The 26,264-nt window shown below is 39.2% G+C and overlaps 1 protein-coding gene across 1 annotated transcript in view; it reads left to right on the forward strand.

Moving 5' to 3' along the window:
- The window catches only part of FRYL (FRY like transcription coactivator), a 286,322-nt gene that overhangs the window by 42,721 nt on the left and 217,337 nt on the right, over positions 1-26,264 (forward strand). The window contains exon 2 of the mRNA XM_023224475.3: positions 20,887-21,066. The gene's annotated coding sequence lies outside the window, so the exon portion shown is untranslated. The remainder of the gene's footprint in view (positions 1-20,886; positions 21,067-26,264) is intronic.

The following is a 26,264-nucleotide window of genomic DNA, read 5'->3' on the forward strand; positions in this document are numbered from 1 at the left end:
TTATTTTCTAATATTAGTAGTTTATGTCGTGTCTCTTTTTTCTTAGTTAACCTGCCAGAAGCTTATCAATTTTATTGATCGTCTCAAAGAACTAGCTTTTGTTTTTCTCTATTTCCTGTTTTCAGTGTTGTTGATTTCCGCTCCAATTTTTATTTTTCTTCTCTTTACTTTGGATTTAATTTGTTCTTCCTTTTCTAGTTTCCTAACGTAGAAGCTTAGCTTATTGATTTGAGATTTGTCTTATTTTCTATGTATGTATTTAATGCAGCAAAATTCCCCCTAAGCATTTCATTTGTTGCATCCCACAGTTTTGATGTTGTATTCATTTTCATTATGGTTAAAATATTAAAAAATTTCTCTTGAGATTTATTTTTTGACCCATCTGTCATTTAAAAGTGTGTTGTTTAATCTCCAAGTATTTTGGGATTTTCTACCTGTCTATCTGTTACTGATGTTTAGTTTAATTCCATTGTGGTCTGAGAGCAGATATTGTATATTTGTATTCTTTTAATTTTGTCTTATGGCCCAGAATGTGTTCTATCTTGGTGACTGTTCCATGTGAGTTTGAGAAGAATGTGTAAACTCCTGTTGTTGAATTAGTCTATAGATGTTAGTTATATTCATTTGATTGATGGTGTTGTTGAGTTCAGGTATGTCCTTACTGATATTCTGCCTGCTTCTGATTCTGAACTGTTTGCTTCTGATAGAGGAATGTTGAAATCTACAACTCTAAGAGTAGATTCATCTATTTTTCCATGTAATTCTATCAGTTTTTCACTCACACATTTTGATGCTCTGTTAGGCATGCACGCACATTAAGTATAGTTATGTCTTTTTGGATAATTGACCATTTATCATTTTGTAATGCTAATCTTTATCTTTGAGAACTTTCCTTGCTCTGAAGTCTGCTGTCTAAAATTAATATAACTACTCTCACTTTGTTTTGATTAGTGTTAGCATGGCATCTCTTTCTTCATCCATTTACTTGTAATCTATATGTGTCTTTATATTTAAAGTGGGTTTCTTGTAGACAACATAGTTATGTCTTGTTTTTTTATCCACTCTGACAATCTTTTTTTTTTTTTTTTTTTATACTTTAAGTTCTAGGGTGCATGTGCACAACGTGCAGGTTTGTTACATATGTATACTTGTGCCATGTTGGTGTGCTGCACCCATCAGCTCATCAGCACCCATCAACTCATCATTTACATCAGGTATAACTCCCAATGCCATCCCTCCCCCCTCCCCCCTTCCCATAATAGGCCCTGGTGTGTGATGTTCCCCTTCCAGAGTCCAAGTGATCTCATTGTCCAATTCCCACCTATGAGTGAGAACATGCGGTGTTTGCTTTTCTGTTCTTGCCATAGTTTGCTGAGAATGATGGTTTCCAGCTGCATCCATGTCCCTACAAAGGACAGGAACTCATCCTTTTTTATGGCTGCATAGTATTCCATGGTGTATATTTGCCACATTTTCTTAATCCAGTCTGTCACTGATGGACATTTGGGTTGATTCCAAGTCTTTGCTATTGTGAATAGTGCCACAATAAACATTCGTGTGCATGTGTCTTCATAGCAGCATGATCCCTTGGGTATATCCCCAGTAATGAGATGACTGGGTCAAATGGTATTTCTAGTTCTAGATCCTTGAGGAATTGCCACACTGTTTTCCACAAAGGTTGAACTAGTTTACAATCCCACCAACAGTGTAAAAGTGTTCCTATTTCTCCACATCCTCTCCAGCACCTTTTGTTTCCTGAGTTTTTAATGATTGCCATTCTCACTGGTGTGAGATGGTATCTCAGTGCGGTTTTGATTTGCATTTCTCTGATGGCGAGTGATGATGAGCATTTTTTCATGTGTCTGTTGGCTGTATGCATGTCTTGTTTTGAGAAATGTCTGTTCATATCCTTTGCCCATTTTTTGATGGGGTTGTTCATTTTTTTCTTGTAAATTTGTTTGAGTTCTTTGTAGGTTTCTGGATATTAGCCCTTTGTCAGATGAGTAGATTGCAAAAATTTTCTGCCATTCTGTAGGTTGCCTGTTCACTCTGATGGTAGTTTCTTTTGCTGTGCAGAAGCTCTTTAGTTTAATGAGATCCCATTTGTCAATTTTGGCTTTTGCTGCCATTGCTTTTGGTGTTTTAGACATGAAGTCCTTGCCCATGCCTATGTCCTGAATGGTATTACCTAGGATTTCTTCTAGGGTTTTTATGGTTTTAGGTCTAACATTTAAGTCTCTAATCCATCTTGAATTAATTTTCATATAAGGAGTAAGGAAAGGATCCAGTTTCAGCTTTCTACTTATGGCTAGCCAATTTTCCCAGCACCATTTATTAAATAGGGAATCCTTCCCCCATTTCTTGTTTTTGTCAGGTTTGTCAAAGATATTCCAATCAATAGAAAACGAGGGAATCCTCCCTAAACTCATTTTATGAGGCCAACATCATCCTGATACCAAAGCCTGGTGGAGACGCAACAAAAAAAGAGAATTTTAGACCAATATCCCTGATGAACATTGATGCAAAAATCCTCAATAAAATACTGGCAAACCGAATCCAGCAGCACACCAAAAAGCTTATCCACCATGATCAAGTGGGCTTCATCCCTGAGATGCAAGGCTGGTTCAGCATACAAAAATAAATAAGCGTAATCCAGCATATAAACAGAACCAAAGACAAAAACCACATGATTATCTCAATAGATGCAGAAAAGGCCTTTGACAGAATTCAACAGCCCTTCATGCTAAAAACTCTCAATAAATTTGGTATTGATGGAACATATCTCAAAATAATAAGAGCTATTTATGACAAACCCACAGCCAATATCATACCGAATGGGCAAAAACTGGAAGCATTCCCTTTGAAAACTGGCACAAGACAGGGATGCCGTCTCTCACCACTCCTATTCAACATAGTGTTGGAAGTTCTAGCTAGGGCAATCAAGCAAGAGAAAGAAATCAAGGGTATTCAGTTAGGAAAAGAAGTCAAATTGTCCCTGTTTGCAGATGACTTGATTGTATATTTAGAAAACCCCATCATCTCAGCCCAAAATCTCCTTAAGCTGATAAGCAACTTCAGCAAAGTCTCAGGATACAAAATTAATGTGCAAAAATCACAAGCATTCTTATACACCAGTAACAGACAAACAGAGAGCCAAATCATGAATGAACTTCCATTCACAATTGCTTCAAAGAGAATAAAATACCGAGGAATCCAACTTACAAGGAATGTAAAGGACCTCTTCAAGGAGAACTACAAACCACTGCTAAGTGAAATAAAAGAGGATACAAACAAATGGAAGAACATACCATGCTCATGGATAGGAAGAATCAATATTGTGAAATGGCCATACTGCCCAAGGTAGTTTATAGATTCAGTGCCATTCCCATGAAGCCACCAATGACTTTCTTCACAGAACTGGAAAAAACTGCTTTAAAGTTCATATGGAACCAAAAAGAGTGTGCATTGCCAAGACAATCCTAAGCCAAAAGAACAAAGCTGGAGGCATCATGCTACCTGACTTCAAACTACATTACAAGGCTACAGTAACCAAAACAGCATGGTACTGGTACCAACACAGAGATATAGACCAATGCACAGAACAGAGCCCTCAGAAATAATACCACACATCTACAGCCATCTGATCTTTGACAAACCTGACAATCTTTCTTTTCATCAGTGCATTTAGACCATTGATATTTAGAGTGATTATTGATGTAGTTGGTTTAATATCTACAATATTTGTTGTTCTTTTCTATTTGTTGCCCTTATTCTTTGTTCCTATTTATGTCTTCTACTCTTTTTATGCCTTTTATGGTACTAGTTGAGGATTTTATATGATTCCATTTTCTTTCCTTTTTTGATATGTGTGTTATATTTCTTTGTTGCTTTTTTAAGTGGTTGCTGAGAGTTTGCAATGTACATTTAGTGGTAGTATTACTTCTAAGTTGTTAGTGGTATAGTGTTACTTTTAAGTGGTTGCTCGAGAGCTTGCAATATATATCAGTAGTGTGAGTACCTTATTATAGCAAAATAATCCTGATTCCTCCCTCCTCTCCTTTGTATCATTGCTGATACATGTCACTTCTACATAAGCATGTACATATATATGTGTATATATGTACACACATATGTATGCATATATAATTTAATACATTGTTGCTATTGCTATTTTGAACAACTGTTTCCTGGTAAGTTAATTAGGAGTAAGTAAAAGAAAAGTTTTTATTTTTACCTTCACTTGTTCCTTCTCCGGGATTTTTCCTTGAGGATCTGAGTTTCTGAGCTATGTAATTTTCCTTTTCCTTTTTTTATTTTTTATTTTTAAAGAACTACTTGTAACATTTCTTTCAAGGCAGGTCCACCAGCAACACATTCCGTCAATTTTTGTTTCTATGAGGAAGTTTTTATTTCTTTTTTACTTTTGAAGGATAATTTCACAGGATACAGAATTCTAGGCTGGTGGGTTTTTTTTTTCCCCACATTTTTTTTTTTTTTTAATTTTTCTTGAGGTGGAGTCTCACTCTGTCACACAGGCTATAGTGCAGTGGCATGATGTTGGCAATCTCCACCTCCCAACTATAAGCGATTCTTCTTCCTTAGCCTTCTGAGTGGCTGGGATTACAGGCGCCCACCACCAAGCCCAGCTAATTTTTGTATTTTTAGTAGAGATGGGGTTTCACCATGTTGGCCAGGTGGTCTCGAAACTCCTGACCTCAAGTGATCCGCCTGCCTCGGCCTCCCAAAGTGCTGGGATTACAGGTGTGAGCTACCACACCCGGCCTTTTCTCATGACTTTAAATATTTCATTCCACTTTCTTCTTACTTTCTTCTTCTTCTTTCCTCCTCTTCCTCCTCCTCCTTCCTCCTTCCTCCTCCTTCCTCCTTCTTCCTCCTCCCCCCTCCTCCTCCTCTTCCTCTTCTTCTTCTTCCTTTCCTCCTCCTCCTCCTTCTTCCTCCTCCTCCTCCTCCTCCTCCTCCTCCTCTTCTCCTTCTCCTCCTCCTCCTCCTCCCCTCCTCCTCCTCCCCTTCTTCCTCTTCCTCTTCTTCCTCCTCTTCTTCTTCTTCTTCCTCTTCCTCTTCCTCTTCTTCTTCTTCTCTTTCTTCTTCTTCTTCTTCTCTTTCTTCTTCTTCTTCTTCTTCTTCTTCTTCTTCTTCTTCTTCTTCTTCTTCTTCTTCTTCTTTTTCTTCTTCTTTCTTCTTCTTCTTCATTCTTTCTTCTTATTCTGGGTTACATGTGCAGAACTTGCAGTTTTGTTACATAGGTACACATGTGTCATGGGGGTTTGCTGGATACATCAACCTGTCACTTACCTTAGGTATTTCTCCTCATGTTATCCCTCCCCTAGCCCCCAACCCCCCACAGGCTCCAGTGTGTGATGTTCCCCTCCCTGTGTCCATGCGTTCTCATTGTTCAGCTACTTATGAGTGAGAACATGTGATGTTTGATTTTCTGATCTTGTGATAGTTTGCTGAGAATGATGGTTTCCAGCTTCATCCGTGTCCCTGCAAAGGACATGAACTCATCGTTTTTTATGACTGCATAGTATTCCATGGTGTATATGTGCCACATTTTCTTTATCCAGTCTATCATTGATGGACATTTGGGTTGATTCCAAGTCTTTGCTCTTGTGAATAGTGCTGCAGTAAACATAGGTGTACATGTGTCTTTATTGTAGAATGATTTATAATCCTTTGGGTATATGCCCAGTAATGGGATTGCTGGGTCAAATAGTATTTCTAATTTTAGATCCTTGAGGAATCACCACCCTGTCTTCCACAATGGTTGAGCTAATTTATACTCCCACCAACAGTGTAAAAGCGTTCCTGTTTTTCCACAACCTCTCCAGCATCTGTCGTTTCTTGACTTTTTAATAATTGCCATTCTAACTGGCATGAGATGGTATCTCATTGTGGTTTTGATTTGCATTTCTCTAATGACCTGTGATGATAAGTGTTTTTTCAAATGTCTGTTGGCGGCATAAGTGTCATCTTTTGAGAAGTGTCTGTTCATACCCTTTGCCTATTTTTTGATGGGGTTGTTTGCTTTTTTTCTTGTAAATTTGTTTAAGGTCTTTGTAGATTCTGGATATTAGTTCTTTGTCAGATGGATAGATTGCAAAAATTTTCTCCCATTCTGTAGGTTGCCTGTTAACTCTGATGATAGTTTCTTCGGCTGTGCAAAAGCTCTTTAGTTTGATTAGATCACATTTGTCAATTTTGGCATTTGTTGCCATTGCTTTTGGAGTTTTAGACATGAAATCTTTGCCCATGCCTATGTCCTGAGTGGTGTTGCCCATGTTTTCTTCTAGGATTTCTTTGGTCCTAGGACTTATGTTTAAGTCTTTGATCCATCTTGAGTTGATTTTTGCATAAGGTGTAAGGAAGGGGCCCAGTTTCAGTTTTCTGCATATGGCTAGCCAGTTTTCCCAACACTATTTATTAAATAGGGAATCTTTTCCCCATTGCTTGTGTGTGTCAGGTTTGTCAAAGATCAGATGGTGGTAGATGTGTGGTGTTACTTCTGAGGCCTCTGTTCTGACACTCCATTGGTCTATATATCTGTTTTGGTACCAAGACCATGCTGTTTTGGTTACTCTAGCCTTGTAGTAAAGTTTGAAGTCAGGTAGCCTGATGCCTCCAGCTTTGTTCTTTTTGCCCAGGATTGTCTTGGCTTTGCAGGCTCTTTTTTGGTTTCATCTCAAGTTTAAAGTAAGGACATTTTCATGATATTGATTCTTCCTATCCATGAGCATGGAATGTTTTTCCATTTGTTTGTGTCTTCTCTTATTTCCTGTTATTATTGTGTGGGAGTCTTAAGTCTCTTGATAGGTCTCTAAAAACTTGCATTTTGAATCTGAGTGCTGCTGTATTGGGTGCATATATATTTAGGATACTTAGCTCTTCTTGTTGAATTGATCCCTTTGCCATTATGTAGTGGCCTTCTTTGTCTCTTTTGATCTTTGTTGGTTTAAAGTCTGTTTTATCAGCGATGTGGGTCTCCTGAATACAGCACACCAATGGGTCTTGACTCTTTATCCAATTTACCAGTCTGTGTCTTTTCACTGGGGCATTTAGCCCATTTACATTTAAGGTTAATATTGTTATGTGTGAATTTGATCCTGTCATTATGATGCTAGTTGGTTATTTGGCCCGTTAATTGATGCAGTTTCTTCATAGCATCGTTGGTCTTTACAATTTGGCATGTTTTTGCAGTGTCTGGTATTTAGTGTTTAGTGATTCCTTCAGGATCTCTTCTAAGGCAGGCCTCGTGGTGACAGCATCTCTCAGCATTTGCTTGTCTGTAAAGGATTTTATTTATCCTTCACTTATGAAGATTAGTTTGGCTGGATATGAAATACTGGGTTGAAATTTCTTTAAGGATGTTGATTGAACCCCACTCTCTTCTGGCTTGTAGGATTTCTGCAGAGAGATCTGCTGTTATTCTGATGGGCTTCCCTTTGTGAGTAACTCAACCTTTCTCTCTGGCTGCCCTTAACATTTTTTCCTTCATTTCAACCTTGTTAAATCTGACAATTATGTGTCTTGGGTTGATCTTTTAGAGGAGTATCTTTGTTGTGTTCTCTGTATTTCCTGAATTTGAATGTTGGCCTGCCTTGCTACGTTGGGGAAGTTCTCCTGGATATTATCCTGAAGAGTGTTTTCTAACTTGGTTCCATTCTCCCCATCACTTTCAGGTACACCAATCAAACGTGGATTTGGCCTTTTCACATAGTCACATATTTTCTTGGAGGTTTTGTTCGTTTCTTTTCACTCTTTTTTTCTCTAATCTTGTCTTCTCACTTTATTTCATTAATTTGATCTTCATTCATTGATATCCTTTCTTCCACTTGATTGACTCGGCTATTGAAGCTTGTATATGCTTCATGAAGTTCTCATACTGTGGTTTTCAGCTCCATCAGGTCATTTAAGCTCTTCTCTACACTGATTTTTCTAGTTAGCCATTCGTCTAACCATTTTTCAGAGTTTTTAACTTCTTGCGATGGGTTAGAATATGCTTGGAGAAGTTTGTTATTACTGACCTTCTGAAGCCTGACTCTGTCAATTCATCAAACTCATTCTCTGGTCAGTTTTGTTCCCTTGGTGGCGAGGAGTTGTGTTCCTTTGGATGAGAAGAGGCAGTCTGGTTTTTGGAGTTTTCAGCCTTTCTGCTGTGGCTTCTCTCCATCTTTGTGGTTTTATCTACCTTTGGTCTTTGATGTTGGTGACCTACAGATGGGATTTTGGTGTGGATGTCCTTTTTGTTGATATTGATGCTCTTCTTCTCTTTTTATTAGTTTTCCTTCTAATAGGCCTCTCAGCTGCAGGTCTGTTAGAGTTTGCTGGAGGTCCACTCCAGACCCTGTTTGCCTGGGTATCACCAGTGGAGGCTGCAGAACAGCAAATATTGCTGCCTGATCCTTCCTCTAGAAGCTTCATCCCAGAGAGGCACCCGCCTGTATGAGGTATCTGTCTGTCCCTACTGAGAGGTGTCTTCTAGTCAGGCTACACAGGGGTCAGGGACCCATTTGAGGAGGCAGTCTGTCCGTTATTGGAGCTTGAACACCGTGCTGGGAGAACCACTGCTCTCTTCAGAGCTGTCAGACAGGGATGTTTAAGTCTGGAGAAGCTGTCTGCTGCCTTTTATTCAGATATGGTCTGTCCCCAGATGTGGAATTTAGAGAGGCAGTAGGCTTTGCTGAGCTGTGGTGGGCTTCACCCAGTTTGAGCTTCCCTGCTGCTTTGTTTACACTGTGAACATAGAACCGCCTACTTAAGTGTCAGCAGTGGCAGATGCCCCTCCCTTCATCAAGCTCCAGCGTCCCAGGTAGATCTCAGACTGCTGTGCTAGCAGCGATCAAGACTCCATGGACATGGGATCTGCTGAGCCAGGCACGGGAGGGAATCGCCTGGTCTGCATGGGAAAAGTGCAGTATTTGGGCAAGAGTGTACTGCTCCTCCAGGTACCGCACCGCTTGCGCTTCCTAGTTGAGGCGACAACCTGCCCTGCTTCGGCTCACTCTCCCTGGGCTGCACCCACTGTCCAACCAGTCCCATTGAGATGTACCAGGTACCTCAGATGGAAATGTAGAAATCACCTGTCTTCTGCATTTATCTCGCCGGGAGCTGCAGACCGAAGCTGTTCCTATTCGGCCATCTTGGAAGCGACCCCCTCTTCTTACTTTCATGGTTTCTGGGGAAAAATTCTGGGGATGTAAATCTTATCTTTGTTCTTCTATAGGTATGGTGTTTTAATCTTCTGGCTTCTTTCAGAATTTTGTCTTTATCTTAGATTTGCTGTAGTTGAATATGATTTGGCATATCTAAGTGTAGGTATTTTGTTGGCTTTTTTTGTTTTTATCAGCATCTGTCTTGCTTGGTGTTCTCTTAGCTTCCTGGATATCTGGTTTGATATCTGACATTAATTTGGGGGAAATTCTCAGTCATTATTATTTTAATTATTTCTTCTGTTCCTTTCCTTTCCTTCTGGTACTCCCTTTTCACACATGTTACACTCTTTGTAATTGTCCCACAATTCTTGAATTTTGTGTTTTGTCCTCTTTTTTCCCCACTCTTTTTACTCTTTGCTTTCCAGTTTTTGAGGTTATTATTGAGATATCCTAAATCTCAGATATATATATATATATATATATTTGGCTTTGTCATCTGCTTTGTTGATTAGAACTCTTAGCTTAGCATATTAACCAGAGTGGTTTTCAGTTCTTGATCTGATAATTCCAATGTCTTGCCATATCTGAGTCAGGTTCCAATGTTTGCTCTGTCTTTTCAAACTATGTTATTTGACTTTTAGTATGCCTTGTAATTTTTTCTTTGTAGCTGGACATGATGTACTGTGTAAAAGGAACTGTTTAATGTAGGGTTTTATAATGTGGTGGTAAGGTGTGGAGGAAGGGGAAGTCTTCTATAGTTCTGTGGTTAAATCTCAGTCTTTTAGTGAGGCTGTGCCTCTGGATTATCAGCTTCACAAATGCTTTTCAGTACGCTTTCTCCCTTAGGTGGGACAGTATAGTTAGAGTAGACTAGAGTTGGGTATTTCCTGTCTTCCACATGGAAGGCTAGAACTGGCTAGAGTTAGGTATTTCTTTTCCTCCACGTGGAAGGCTAAAGCTGACTTGGTTAGGTATTTCCCTACCCCCAAGTTAAAACCTCAGCAGGTTAGTCTCTGGCTAGATAGTTTTTCCTGAGGGCAAGCCTTGTTAAAAGCAGAATGTTGTATTGTATTTCAAAATGGTTGTTTTTCCTCTCTCTCTGTGGAAGTAGGGGGAGATTTTTCTGATATTCACTGTGAGAACTTAGGTCTCGCTCCTGGAGGTAAAAGTAAGAAAAAGTGCGATAGGCCCCTTCTGACTGGGTTCCCTGGAGTTTTTGACTCTCAGACTTTCTTACACTGATCCTCCAACCATTTGTCAATTACAGGTCAGATTTTTCTTCCCTCGCACTGGTTCCCTCAACCCTTCTGCTCATGGGTTGGTAAGTTGTGATTCTCTGTATCCTTCTGTATGTCCCTCCAATTTTGGGGGCAGGGTTTCCCTTGTGACCTCATTTCTTTTAAGGGGCTAAGATGAGTTGTTGATTTTTTTTTCAATTTGTTCAGGTTTTTACTTATTTTGGAGTGATGACTTCTAAGCTTCTTTCAGGTCAGATCAGAAACCAGAAGTCTCTTCTTCCCATTTTTTTTTTAAGTTACTATATAGTATTCTTTTCTGGAGGCAAATGGTATTATAAGTTTTAGTGCATCCTTGCAGAGGTAGCCTACTATTTAAATATTTTTAAACATTGAGATGAGATTACTGATTCCAAAGGCACATTCCACTAAGAAACCTTTGTTTCTGTAGTTATAATCCATTTCTCATTAGTGATATCATAGTTATATGTTTTTCTGTCCATCTCTCAAACTACTAGCCCCTGTCAGATTTTCTTGATTTGCTGAATTTTGATAATTTTATTGGAATTTTCAAATAGCTGACATATTAGTCAAGGTAGGTTAGCTTATGCTGCAATAAGAAAATAATCGTCCAATTATCAGTCGCTTAAAACACAAAGATTATTATTTCTCACGTATATCAAGTTTGTACCTTTCAGGGAAAGTTGTCTTTCCTGTAAAGGCACACATTGCACTTCTGTATGAAAAAATGAGTCATCGATTACTGAGACGGCAGTAGAGAGAGGTTCAGAGCCAAACAATTAAATGCATCTGTGGAAGTTTTTTGTTTGTTTGTTTGTTTGTTTTTGGAGATGGATTCTTGCTATGTTACCCAGACTGGAGTGTAGTGGCATGATCTCAGCTCACTGCAACCTCTGCCTCGTGGGTTCAAGCGATTCTCATGCCTCAGCCTCCCTAGTAGCTGGGATTACAGGCACACGCCACCATGCCTGGCTAATTTTTGTGTTTTTAGTAGAGACAGGGTTTCACCATGTTGGCCAGGCTAGTCTCAAACTCCTGACCTCAAGTGATCCACCCACCTCGGCCTCCCAAAGTGCTGGGATTACAGGCATGAGCCACCACGCCCAGCCGCATCTGTGCAAGTTTATAGATCACTTCTACTCACATTTCATTGCCCAACAAAAGTCACATGACTGTGTCTAACTTCAAGAGGGAAAAGGAAAGTAAAATTCTTCATTGAGCCCAGAAGGAGAGGGGAAAATGGATAGTGTTGTTAATGGCCTCTGTATCTTGATTTTTCTGATTACTTGCTTTGTGTTTTCTTGAAAGTGTCTTATCATCTCTAACCCTGATTGCAGGTGCTGTTTTGGTAAGCCTGACCACCTCACCACCTACCGCCACAAAAAGAACTTCTATCTTAGAAAAGCAAGTAGTTTTGCCTTTTACATCTTTGTTAAGAATTTCAAGGTCATTATCTCTGAAATTCTGAGAATTTCACCAGTCTTCTGTCTTTGACAATTCATGTCGTAAGATTGGTGATTTTTTTTTTCCTATATAGTAGTTTCCCCTTATCCTCAGTGGATGTGTTCCAAGACCCCAGTGGAAGCCTGAAACCTCTGATAGTGCCAGATCCTATATATACTACATTTTTTTCCTATATATACATACGTCTGATAAAGTTTAATTCCTAAATTAGGTGCAGTAAGAGATTAACAACAATAATTAATAAAATAAAACAATTATAACAATATGCCAGCATCACTACTCTTGTGCTTTGGGACAATTGTTAAGTAAAATAAAGGTTACTTGAACACAAGCACTGTGATACTGTGACAGTGGATCTGATAACTGAGACTGCTTTTAAGTGACTAATGGGTGGGTAGCATAGATGTGTGGATGTGGACACACTGGACAAAGGGATAATTCATGTCCTGGGCGGGCAGGATGGAGCAGGACAGCGTGACATTTCATCATGCTACTAAGAATGATGTGCTATTTAAAACTTTTAAATTGTTTATTTCTGAAATTTTCCATTTAATGTTTTCAGACTGAGGTTAACTGAAACCTTGAAAAGTGAAACCCGGATAAGGGGGTAAGGCTGTACACTTTGTTTAGTGTTGATAAATAGCACAGGCTGTATTACAGCTTGACACGAGATTGTATTCTCTCTTTCTCTTGGAGGCTAGATGGAGTCTGTTGAAGATTGCAGTCGGTATTTAATGCAGAGAATTTGATAGAGGGGAGCGATTAAGTGTGGGCCATTTTCTTCTGTGCCTCACCTTTGTGGAGTAGACTGGCAGGCAGGCTCTTGGAGTGGAGCACAGCAGATATGGCTGATGTAAGGGCAGATTGATTCTGTTTTCTCTTACCTCAAAATACCTTTGTGAAAATTCAAACGTTTCAGGTGAGGGGTGAGACTCCTTTCTAATTTCTAATGATGCTTGAATTTTTTCTTTCATATTGATATAATCATCTTGAGGGATAATGGAAAAGGGAGCTAAGTCAAATGTGTATTCTTAGGTTTTCATCTGAATATTGCTTCTACTTTTAAGCTTGTTTGGATAAAGTTTGATTCCGGTATTTAACAGGAATAAAAACAGTTTCAAATCCATTATTTTTTTGAGACATTAGGTTCCATCTCAACATGGATGTAAAAAATAAGATACTCAAATATATTGGATTTATGTGCTGAAGGCAACAAGTTTCCCTCCCTTTCCCTATTATTCTACACTACTCTAAGGTCCTCTAAAGGCAGCATGATGGAAATTTATGAAGTTGTTAATACGCATTTTATTGAATAAACTGAAAGTATGCATATTGGTGTTTTTCTTTGATGCATGTCATTTGTTATCATGGGCATCATTTGTTCAATCAACAAATGTTTATTGAGTTCCTGTGACCCAGGAGATGATGTTGGGGATTATAAATATCCACAAGACAGCTCCCCCCTGCAACTCCTGGAGCTTGTTTTTTAGTCAGGTAGACAAACAGTAAACAAATAATGGATGATAAACTCTATGATGAGAAATTAAGTTTGCTTAGAGACTGATGGTGTCCGTTATTTTAGATAGGGTATGTGGGAAGTCCTCTTTGGGGGGTAGTATTTGCAATGATTTGAATGAAGGGAGGGAGCAGCCATGCCCAGGGGAAAAGCTTTCCAGGCAGGAGGGTTAGCAACTGCACAGGCCCAATGTGGAAATAAACTAGTGTGGCTGGAATAGGGGAAAGGAAAAGTCAGAGATATTTGACCATGGACTTTTTCCCCGTATTTTATGTAAAACTAGTGGAGGACTTTGAGCATTGGTGGAGTGAATACATTTATATTCTATTTATTTTTAAATTTTAATTTTAATTTCAATTTATGTTTTGAGATGGGGTCTTGCTCTGTCTCCCAGGCTGGATTACAGTGGCAGGATCATGGCTCACTAAAGTCTTGACCTCCTGGGCTCAAGCAACCCTCCTGTTTCAACCTCCCTAGTAGCTGGGATTACAGGTGTGTGCCACCACGCCCACCGAATTTTTGTTGTTATTATTATTATTATTATTTGTAGAGTTGGGGTCTTGCTATTATGCCTGGGCTGGTCTCAAACTCCTAGGCTCAAACAATCCTCCTGCCTTGGCCTCCCAAAGTATTGCGATTACAGGTGTGAGCTACCATGCCTGGCTATTTATATTTTTAAAAGATCATTCTGGTTACTATGTGGAGAAATGGGAAATGAGGAGATGCAGGAGTATCATCAGCTAAGAGTCTCCTTAAATTGTTTGGGCAGAGATAATGGTGGTTCTGTCTAGAGTGGCAGCAGTGGATTTGGAGAGAAGTGGTCTGAGTTAGGATATGGGGTATTTTGAAAATAGGGTTGACAGAACTTGTTGGATTAGAGGTGGGGGTGTGAAGGAAAGAAAGGAAATACATGTGACTGTTAGGTTTTTGGCATTAGCAACTAAAATAAGGATGGCATTATTTAGTAAGGAGTTTAGTAAGGAGCAAGGCTGGGAGCAGGCAAAGATTTTGGTATATTAAGAGTTAAGGCTGGGAACAGTGGCTCATGACTGTAATCCCAGCACTCTGGGAGGCTGAGCTGGGTGGATTGCTTGAGGCCAGGTGTTCGAGACCAGCCTGGGCAACATGGTGAGACTCTGACTCTACTAAAAATACAAAAATTAGCCAGGCATGGTGCCATATGCCTTTAGTTGCAGCTACTCAGGAGGCTAAGGTGGGAGGATCGCTTGAGCCCAGGAGGTCGAGGCTGCAGTGAGCTGTGATCACACCACTGCACTCCAGCCTGGGTGACAAAGCAAGATCCTGTCTCAAAAACAAAGCAAAACAAAACAAAACAAAACAAAAAAAACAGTTAGGTTTGAGGTCCTTTAGATGTCCAGGAGGATATTTGAGTTTGCTGATGGCATGATCTCTTAGGAGGAAAGAAAAGATGTGAGATTTTTGTCACTTTGAAACTGATATTCTCAGTTTAAAAAGGTAATATTAAGTGATAATTGGTGTAAGCTGGAAGTATTTTCTACTCCACTGTCCTCAGTGAGCCATTATAATTTTCTTTTATTTTTCTCCTTTTGGCTTACTTAGTCGTATTGTGTATCATGATGATTTTTTTCTTTCACATTTCTGGTAAATGGTGATTATTAGGAAGTTGAACCAATTGTGTATAAAAAATGTAAAAGACATTTAACAGGGAATGTGCTTCCCAAGGCCCATTGTTTACCACATAAAGGAAACCACTGACTTTTTGTTACATCAGTGAAGATAACATTATTTTGTGAACACAGTACTCCTTTTATGACTAACATTTTTTGTACTGTGATCAGAAGAAATTATGAAAACAATAAGTTAATGGGAAATGTAGACATGTTACAAGTGAGGATTTATTCAGTGAAAGCCCTTAGAAATCCTGATTTCTCATCATAACATTTCACATTTCTCTAATTGTAGAGGTCGTTGCTATTAGTATAAGTTGTGGAAAAATATAACTTGAGAAAGTAGTATGTATTCAGTCATTAATTTCTTGGGTTTTAATAAAAGGTTTTAACAAACGTTAACAGAGAAAATGTAGCAATGCATGGTAGTGGGAATATTCACTTTTATTCTGAAGCAGAGGAAGGAAGTCTGTATTTTGGTAAATATAGTTACTATTCTAGTGAGCATATATTTACGGTGTAAATAGACTATCTGCTTCCCATTGTTAATTCATGCTTAGTAGTAAAGTCCTCAGGGGCACTCCTCTTGATCTTAGCCGGAAGGCAGAGAACAATTCCTTGGGTAAAGTTTGATGAAAAACAACAAAAATTCTTAGAAGACAAGGATATAATAATAGAATCTGGGCTCACTGGAGACCAAGGAATTTTATCTTCTACCCTTTACCCAACTTCCCACTCCAAAAACCAGAGCAAAAACCCATCAAAATGGATCTTTGGCCATAAAAAAGCCTCCCCATTTCTGAGCATCTAAGAAACGTACATGTGGGCTGGGTGTAGTGGCTCACACCTGTAATCCCAGCATTTTGGGAGGCTGAGGTGGGTGGATCACCTGAGGTCAGGAGTTCAAGACCAGCCTGGCCAACATGGTGAAACCTCATCTCTACTAAAACACATAAATTAGCCGGGTGTGGTGGCGGGTGCTTGTAATCCGAGCTACTCGAGAGGCTGAGACGGAGAATTGCTTGAACTAGGGAGGCAGGAGTTGCAGTGAGCTGTGATCATGCCACAGCACTCTAGCCTGGGTGACAGAGTGACACTCTGTCTCAAGTGTACATATGGAGGCAAGAATCTTAGAACAGCTAGAGATGATAAGATGTTCAAGTTTTAAGCTGTGTATATCATAGACACAATTTTGTTGTAAAAATGTGACCCTTCCACTAGTATAATGACCTCAACCTTTTATTTTTTTAATTTATTTTATTTCTTATAGAGATGGGGTCTTCCTGTATTGCCAAGATGGTCTCAAACTCTTGGGCTCAAGTGATCCTCCTGCTTTGGCCTCCCAAAGTACTGGGATTACAGGTGTGAGCCACCATATCCAGCCAGTCTCAACCATTAATAAAAAAAAAAAATCTGCATATAGTGTGCACATGTGGCACATTTCCCTTATGACATTACTTGTTTTGTATTTCCCCATTCCTGCCCCTCCAGTCTCTACCTCTCTGATTCTGAGCTGGTTAGAGGATACAGTGGCCACAGGTGCTTACGTTCTAGTTAGGGAGAAAGGCAATAAGGAATTAAATAAGTATATAAAACCGAGCATATGTTAGTGATGAGTTCTATAATGAAAACAAAATGGAAATAGGATAGTGACATGGGAGGCCTGCTTGCTATTGTGTGTTCTTCTGAACCTTTTTCTCATTTGTCAGTTGGGAATGATAATCATCTACTTCCTTAGAGTTGTTTGGACTTAATTAAGTTCTGTGTGAAATGCACCTGGCAGAGTAACTGGCAACACACCTAATTATCAAGTACATGATATTTTCCCTTTCCCTTTCTTTCTGTAATTTGAATCCTCCAAATCTGTAGTGTAGTGCCATAGAATCTACCTTAGTTAGAGTATGTTTAAACTATGTCCCTGTGTGAATTTGGAGTTCTTACGGAAACAGTAAATAACAACATAGATGACTCTTGAGGACATCACACTTAGTGAAATAAGCCAGTTACAAAAGAACAAACATTGTATGATTTTACTTAGTGAAGCCGGTAGAGACAGAAAGTAGAATGGTGACTGTGAGACGGTGACAGAGAGAATGGGGTTGACCGTAATGGGTATAGAGTTGCACTTTTGTAAGATGAAAAGAGTTCTGGAGCTGGATGGTGGTTATGATTGCCCAACAGTGTGAATGTATTTAATGTACACTTTTTTCATTTTAATTTTATTTATTTATTTATTTTATTTTTTGAGATGAAGTCTTGCTCTGTTGCCCAGGCCTGGAGTGAAGTGGCGTGATCTCGGCTTACTACAACCTCCACCTCCCAGGTTCAAGCAGTTCTCCTGCCTCAGCTACTCCCTGAGTAGCTGGGAATACAGGTGCGTGCCACCACACCTGTCTAATTTTTTGTATTTTTAGTCGAGCGGGGTTTTGTTATGTTGGCCGGGCTGGTCTTGAACTTCTGACCTCCTGATCTCCCCACCTCGCCCTCCCAAAGTGCTGGGATTACAGGCATGAGCCACCGTGCCCAGCCTTAATGTACATTTTAAAATGGTTAAGATGGTAAATTATATGTGTTTTACCGCTTCTTGTTTTCTTTTTTAAGACAGAGTCTCGCTTTGTCACCAGGCTGGAGTGCAGTGACGCAATCTCGGCTCACTCCAGTCTCCGCCTCCTGGGTTCAAGCAATTCTCCTGCCTCAGCCTCCTGAGTAGCTGGGATTACAGGTACACACCACCACACCCAGCTAATTTTTGTATTTTTAGTAGGGATGGGGTTTCACCATGTTGGCCAGGATGATCTCAATCTCCTGACCTCATGATCTGCCCACCTTGGCCTCCTGGGTGGGATTACAGGCGTGAGCCACCACACCCAGCCTTTAGTGCAATTTTTAAAAAAAGTAAGTGATAAAATTATTACCTTGCTCCACTCTTCCCATTTTGGTAGATATCAGTGAATCAAGTTGTTCCTGACAAAATCATGAAATAGAGGGTGGTTGTTTTTGCATCATGAATCTATGTGAGAGTTCCAAAAAATGAAAACGTTGTTAGGAATTTTTATCATCTTAACTTCCAGAGGTGTCAAACCTTAAACTGTTGATTGGTGAGCAAAGAGCATAGTGTGGCTGGAAAAGATATTTCTATTGTTTTGTTTTGTCAATTTATAGTATATTTATTGGGCACTTAATTGTCTTTAGTAAACAAGAGTAATAACGTTTGTTGATATTATCTACCAGCAATTATTCTAAGTTTATGCTTAACAATACTTGATACTAATAATGGTTTGTCATCTTTATATAGCAGCCTTGAAGGTGTTATTCTCATTTTGTAGTTGAGAAATCTGAGGCTCTGAGTGCTGAGTGACTTTCTACTTTAAAAATGATTTTAGGGGAATTTCAATACATAGAAACGAAGGGAGGGCATTCTAGATGGAATAAAACATGCTTTAGATCTGTGTGATCTGTGTGTAGGAAGGCATGGGGTATATTTGCACAGAGCAAAGAGTTCAGCCTGACTGAAGTCTGGATAACATTCAGGAGATGGGCTGGCAATTTAGTCTCTTCCATTTGAATCTTGATGAGGTTTAATGAATTCCTGAACAATTTTCTGTAGGCATTGGGAAACACCATTGAATTACCAAGCCTGGGGTAATCAGAGTTATGCGCTAGGAAGCAATATCTGAGGTGCATTGGAGTAGTGAGAGAGGGGAGGCCAAAGATCGGTTAGAGTGACCACTTGGAATTCTTTTGCAGTCATTAGGAAGTAGTTGGGGTCAGAGTGCAAATGGCTGGTAGTTGAGTAAGTTGAGAGGTGAGAAGGGAGAAGTACGAATGTAAGTGGAAGTGAAGTGGAAGGGAGGAGTCTATGGAGCATGAGTGTAAGTAACACTTTTTTTGTGTGTTGGGGGAGCATAATGATCACCTGAATATGTAGGTCAGATGTAGGATTAGCTTTGAAAAGGGAGGATTCTGAGAGATATTTGAAAAAAAAAAAAAAAAAAAGCCTTCACACATAGAGCCTATGAGCACAAGAAGGAGGGACTGACTTTAGCAGTCTTGAATTTGAAGGGTTGACGTTGGGCAACCTTTTTCAGTTTAGCAGATGAAGATATCTGTAGAGAGTATGGGACTGTAGTGGGCCTGGAGACTTGAAGAGTAGACAAGTTTCAACCTCTGTAAGAGAGAATTCAAATTTAATAGGGTCAATTTTCACACTTTAGAGTGTGACGTGGAATAATAGTAGTGTACTTATGTTCGTCTTTTATACAAATAACGTATAGAGTAGAAGCTCTCTTAAACAATATTGGCTATATAATGTACCTGCAGTTGGGTTGGCTGAATAGAATATTTGTTTAAAATGAGAAAGAAAGATACATACCTTAAATATTTTATAAGTGTGTGGATGCTTATATTTCACCAGTCTTGTGATGCATAGCCAAGACATTTTCTTTAAAATGTTTTTAAAGTGGCTTCCCTTAATTAAATTACACGACCTAATGTTTAGCGACAAAACATTTTATTTTTGCACTCATTTTTGATGTAATATGCAACTAAACTATGTAATTATAGTAAATACAACAGACATAAGCTGATTTTAGAATAAACACAATTTACTCTAGGATGCTACTGTGTTATTGGGAGAAAAATGAGGTGGTGTACCAAAGAGGACTCCCCTTTCCCCTACAAGGAAATTGAAGCTCAGAACTTGTTGCTTGACTATGGTTTTAGGATTGCCAATAATCTGGTTTTATCACTGAATTCAATGCTTTTCTCATTATATGGAGTTATAAGGTGAAATAGAATAATATGTCAGATATTGGTTAGTAGTTAGGAAGTTATAGACTGTAGTTTTTTAAAAGTAGCAACTTTATTGAGATATAATTCACATGCTGTGCAAGTCACCAATTTAAAGTGTGCAATTTAAGGCTGTGCATGGTAGCTCATGCCTGAAATCCCAGTACTTTGAAAGGTGAGGGAGGAGGAACACTTGAGGCCAGGAAATAGAGACTGGTCTGGGCAACACAGCAAGACGCCATCTCTACAAAAAAATAAAAAATTAGTCAGACATGGTGGCATGCTCCTGTACTTCTAGGTACTCTGGAGGCTGAGGCAGGAGGATTGCTTGAACACAGGAGTTTGAGGCTACAGCGAGCTATAATTGCACCATTGCACTCCAGCCTAGGTGACAGAGTCAAACCTGTTTTCAAATAAATAAAGTGTACAATTAGAGCCTTTTTTATATTCATAGAATTGTGCAACCATTACTATAATAGACTTTTAGAACATTTTCATCACCCTCTGAAAGAAACCCTCTACCCATTAATAGTCACACCTATCTTTTGTCTCCTGGCCCTAGGCAACCACTTACCTGTTTCCTCTTTGTTAGATTTGTCTATTATGGACATTTCATATAAATGGAATCATATAATATGTGGCCTTTTGTGAGTGGCTTCTTTCAGTTAGCATAATCTTTTTAAGATTCATCCATGTCGTAGTATGTGTCAGTACTTTATTCCTTTTCATGGCAGGGTAATATTCCATTGTGGATATACCACATTTTATTTATCCATTCATCAATTGATGACATTTAGGTTGTTTCTGCCTTTTGACCATTACAAATAATGCTACTATGAACATTTGTATGCATATTTTTGTGTGGGTATGTTTTCATTTCTCTGGGATATATACCTGAGTGTGGAATTGCTGAGTCATGTTTAACCTTTGAGGAACTTGCAGACTTTTGATTAGTGATATATGGAAGCTGCTAAAATGTTAACATGTTGTAAGCATGGCTGTTACTAATAACCAACCATATTTCCTATTTTTTAATCTTCCAGCCTAGAACATTCCATATTCTATTTCACACACGGTGACTCACTCACTACCGCTTTGCACCAGTGTGCCCACTTGAGTCCCTGTGAAGTACAAGCTCCAGATCGAAAAAGCTTCTAGATGGATCCTTTCCAAACTTGGTGTCTTTTCTACAAACTCTGTGCCTCAACAACCATTTCTAAGTGGTAAGGACATGTGTATAGTTCCTCTTTTCTAGGCCTTCTGTCCTTTTTTATATATGAGTTAATACCTGCACTTTTTGTATTTTCTCTAAATCCAATATAAAAGTAGCAAAACCATCAGATTTTTTGAGACCTGAAAACATTTTTTACATATTACATTCTGTGCACAGAACATGCATGTTTGTAAAGAATATAAACACATGTGAACAACTTTATGCCTGTGCACTTTATGTGCCTTATTTGTACCCTGTAGTCCCTTATTGTAAGGCTGAGATAATTTATCTTGTTACTGTCTTACCTATTTAGGGATTTTGAGCCCATTTGTTGAAGAATATCCTCCTACTTCCTGGCAATTGTAAATTATGTATACATTCATGGAGATGACAAGAGAGTAAGAGAGGTGTGCAATGCCAGCTCTTCTTTTTATAGCATAGCACTGTGTGTGCCTTTTCATATTCTGACTTTTTTTTGGAAGCATAGATGTCAGTTAGCCAACAAGTTTTCTAGACAACTCTGAGATTTACTCAGAACACATAGGGTTGGTGAGGGGAGAGTAAAATTGAGCAGAAATGGGAGACTTTTAAAAGAAAATGATTGAAATAGACTCATTTTGAGCCAGTCAACCAATGCTTACTGTTTAAGAATGAAAATATATAATGACATTTAGCATAATAAAGAAGTAAGTTATCAAATGGAAACTGTGGTATTAGATAAAGATGAAAGGCAGGTAGATAGAGTGAAAATTGGGGTACATTTTAGCTCTAGTTCTAATCATTAATTGCATAGTTTTCTTGAATGCCAGTTAATTATCCTTGGTAGACCCAGTTTTCTCGTCTGAATTGAGTGAATTAGACTAAATGATTTGTAAGGATTTTTGGTGCTTTCATAATCCCAACACTTTATGAACTATAATGAACAAATTGATAGATTTTTGGTTTTTTTTGAGGTTATGCTTTCATCCCTAACCTATCTGATAGAGACACTTTAGGTCTATTTTTGTTGAGTTGCGGGGCAAGAATAAGGTCTCCACTGTCAGAATACTTTTCAGTTAATCTTTCTGTTTTGAAGTTGGTGTCTTTCATTCTCTTTCTTTGCCCATTTTTATCCTTTTCTCCTACTGACCTCAAGGACTTTCCTTCATTTCACTCAGACACACTCTTTCTGTCCACTCCTATATCATATTCGTGGCTCTCGTTATGCTTCCTTAACGTGTCTAGTGTCCATTATTTTCACATTAGCAATTTTCCAGGGTTACTACATCTTAGATCAGTGATTCTAATTCTAGGACCCTTTATAAAAACACAGATACCTTTTGAATCTAAGTGTGGTGGCTCATGCCTGTGTTCCCAGTGCTTTGGGAGGCCCAAGTGGGATCATGACCTGAGGCCAGGAGTTTGAGACCAGCCTGGGCAACATAGCAAGACCCCATCTCTACAGAAAATTTAAAAATCAACCAGGTGTGATTGTTATACACCTTTAGTCCCAGATACTTGGGAGGCTAAGGTGGGAGGATTGCTTGAGCCCACCTCAAGAGGTTGAGGTTACAGTAAGCTATGATTGCGTCACTGCATTCCAGCCAGGGTGACAGAGCAAGACCCTGTCTCTTAAAAAGAAATACAGGCCGGGTGTGGTGGCTCATGCCTGTAATCCCAGCACTTTGGGAGGCCGAGGCAGGCTGATCACGAGGTCAGGAAATCAAGATCATCTTGGCTAACATGGTGAAACCCCCTCTCTACTAAAAATGCAAAAAATTAGCCAGGTGTGGTGTCACGTGCCTGTAGTCCCAGCTACTGGGGAGGCTAAGGCAGGAGAATTGCTTGAGCCTAGGAGGTGGAAATTGCAGTGAACCGAAATTGTACCACCGCACTCCAGCCTGGGTGACAGAGTGAGACTCGATCTCAAAAAAAAAAAAAATAGAAATAAAGATACTTTTTGAAACAAATTTGGGAGAAGGTTGTGATTCTTTGGCAGGTAGTTAAGGCCAGCATTCGTTTACCAGGACTGGAGCCTCAAAGTTCTCTTACTTCTCACTTCAATCCCTTCTTGCCTTAGACCTCATCATTACCCGGAGCAGTTTCTTTTCTAAGGTCTTGGAAAGAGGATCTTCTTTTTATTTCAGGATTTTTTTTTCTTGTGTCTGTAAAAGAAATGTTTTGTCTTATTTATTTACAATTTTTATTATGGAAAATGAGAAACATAGGCAGAAATAAACGGACTGGTATAACCAATCGCTTTGTATTCAGACCCAGATTCAGTAATTATCAAGTCATACCCACATTGTTTATCTATACCCCACCAACTTTTCTCCCACTCCTGTGTTATTTTAAAACAACTTCTAGACATCATGTGTCTTATTTATAAGTATTTCAGTATGTATCCTTAAGACCCTTTAAAAAAATAATGATAAAGTTGCTATGAACAGTCTTGTACATATCTTTGGGCATATCTGTGTACTTTTTTTTCCTTGGGTATATACTCAGAAATATAATTTGCACTTCTGTATGTTCATATTATAAAAAATCATGAAGGGAATAAAAATAATTTAAAAATGAAAAAGAATTTGCAATATTGTTTTGGACTTAGCAGCGCATTCTCTCAGCAATGTTTAGTCAAATTACTGTATATATTATTATCTATTACTGTATAACAAACTACCCTGAAACTTAGTGGCTTAACACAGTGACATTATTATCTCACAGTTGCTGTGAGTCAGTTTCTTTGGGGTGCAGCTTAACTGGGTGCTTTTGGCTCAGAGTCCTTCGTAAAGCAGCAATCCAAGTATCTTCTGGGGCTGCATTCATCCCACGACTCAAGTAAAAGAGGCACAAAGGAACAGCCTTCTGGGGTGCTTTCAAGCTCACTCATGTGATTATTGACAGGTCTCAGGTCCTTTCTGGCTGTTGGCCAGAGGCCAATTCCTTGACGCTTCCATAGGGCAGCTAACAACATGGGCAGCTGGTTGTTAGTTCAGAGCAAGGGAGAGAGGGCATCCAGATGGAAACCATGCTCTTTCTGTAACTTATTGTTAGAGTGAGAGCCCATCACACCTGCGGCATCCTTTTAAAAAAATTATTGTGCTAAAGTGTGCATACTGTAAACTGAACATTTTATCTATTTTTAAGTGTACAATTCAGTGGCATTACATACATTTACATTGTTGTGCAATTATCACCATCATTTATCCCCAGAACTTTCTCATCTTCACAAAATGAAACTCTATACCCATTAAATAACTCCCTATCGTCTTCTTTGCCCAGCCCCTGACAGCCACCATTCTACTTTCCCAAGAGTTTGACCCCTCTAGGTAACTCGTGAGTGAAATCATGCAGTTACAGTATTTATCCTTTTGTGACTGGCTTTTTTCACCCAGGATAATGTCTTCAAGGTCATTCATGTTATAGTATGTGTCAGAATTTCATTCTTTTTTTTTTTTTTTTGAGACGGAGTCTCGCTCTGTCACCCAGGCTGGAGTGCAGTGGCGCGATCTCCGCTCACTGCAAGCTCCACCACCTCCCGGGTTAACGCCATTCTCCTGCCTCAGCCTCCCTAGAAGCTGGGACTACAGGCGCCCACCACCACGCCTGGCTAATTTTTTTGTATTTTCAGTAGAGACGGGGTTTCACTGTGTTCGCCAGGATGGTCTCGATCTCCTGACCTTGTGATCCACCTGCCTCGGCCTCCCAAAGTGCTGGGATTACAGGTATGAGCCACCGTCATTCTTTTTTAAGACTGATAATATTCCATTGTATTTACATGCCACATTTTGTTTATCCATCCATCCACTGATAGTTGAGTTTTTTCCACATTTTGGCTGTTGTGAATAATGATGCTAGGAACAAGGTATTCAGTTGAATTCTATTCCTAGAATCAAGTCTTTCAATTCAGTCTACACTAAAAGGGAGGTGAGGCCAGGCGCAGTGGCTCATGCCTGTAATTCCAGCAGTTTGGGAGATTGAGGCAGGTCCCCTGAGGTCAGGAGTTTGAGACCAGCCTGTCCAACATGGTGAAACCCTGTCTCTACTAAAAATACAAAAATTAGCCAGGAGTGGTGGAGGGTGCCTGTAGTTCCAGCTACTCAGGAAGCTGAGGCAGGAGAATCGCTTGAACCCAGGAGGTAGAGGTTGCAGGGAGCTGAGATCACACCACTGCTTTCCAGCCTGGGCGACAGAGTGACACTGTGTCAAAAAAAAAAAAAAAAGGAGGTGAATAGTGAATACTTACAGGTATGAATACCAGAAAGTATGATCATAGGGGCTGCTCTCAGTGCTACCATACTGTTTAAGTTAGTCTTAATAATTGTTCTCTGTATAGTTATGCCACCAACTGAATATATAATTAAGTTCATTATCTTTCATATTTAATAACTGTTCTAAAATGTAATTTAGTTTGATAATCATGTATAATAGTTTTATGGTTCCAAAGTCAAATTCTGTTTTCTCCTCCATGTAATCATATTCTAGAAACTTTTTTTTTTTGAGAAAAATATAAGCAAGCTACATATTCATAGTTCTCCTTATATAAATGATAGGATACTATATATTTTTTTTTTTACTTGATATATTCTGGGGATAACTCCTAATCTTTTTATAGCTATATAATAATCCATTGGGTGAATGTGCCATAGTTTATTTAACCAGTTCCCAATTGATGGGGACTTGGATTGCTTATAATCTTTTGCTAATATAAATGGTATAATATAAATGCATAACCTTGCGGATATGCAAATCTTTTTATATCTTGCCATTGTATGTTTGGGACAAGTTCTTTGAAGTGGAATTGCCGGGCCAAAGGGTAAATGAGTATGCAGTGTTTGTTTGTTTGTTTGTTTTAAGACAGTCTCACTGTCACCCAGGCTGGAGTGCGGTGGCATGATCTCAGCTCACTGCAATTTCCACCTCCCAGGTTCAAGCAATTCTTGTGCCTCAGCCACCCCAGTAGCTGGGATGACAGGTGTGCACTACCATGCCTGGCTAATTTTTTTTTTTTTTTTGAAACGGAGTCTCGCTCTTGTCGCCCAGACTGGAGTATAGTGGCTCAATCTTGGCTCACTGCAAGCTCCGCCTCCCGGGTTCAAGCGATTCTTCTGCCTCAGCCTCCTGAGTAGCTGGGATTACAGGCGCCTGCCACCATACTTTTTTTTTTTTTTTTTTTGTACTTTTAGTAGAGACTACTAATTTTTTTTTTTTTTTTTTTTTTTTTTT

The sequence above is a fragment of the Piliocolobus tephrosceles genome, chromosome 3, assembly GCF_002776525.5.
Source record: "Piliocolobus tephrosceles isolate RC106 chromosome 3, ASM277652v3, whole genome shotgun sequence".
Taxonomy (NCBI): domain Eukaryota; kingdom Metazoa; phylum Chordata; class Mammalia; order Primates; family Cercopithecidae; genus Piliocolobus; species Piliocolobus tephrosceles.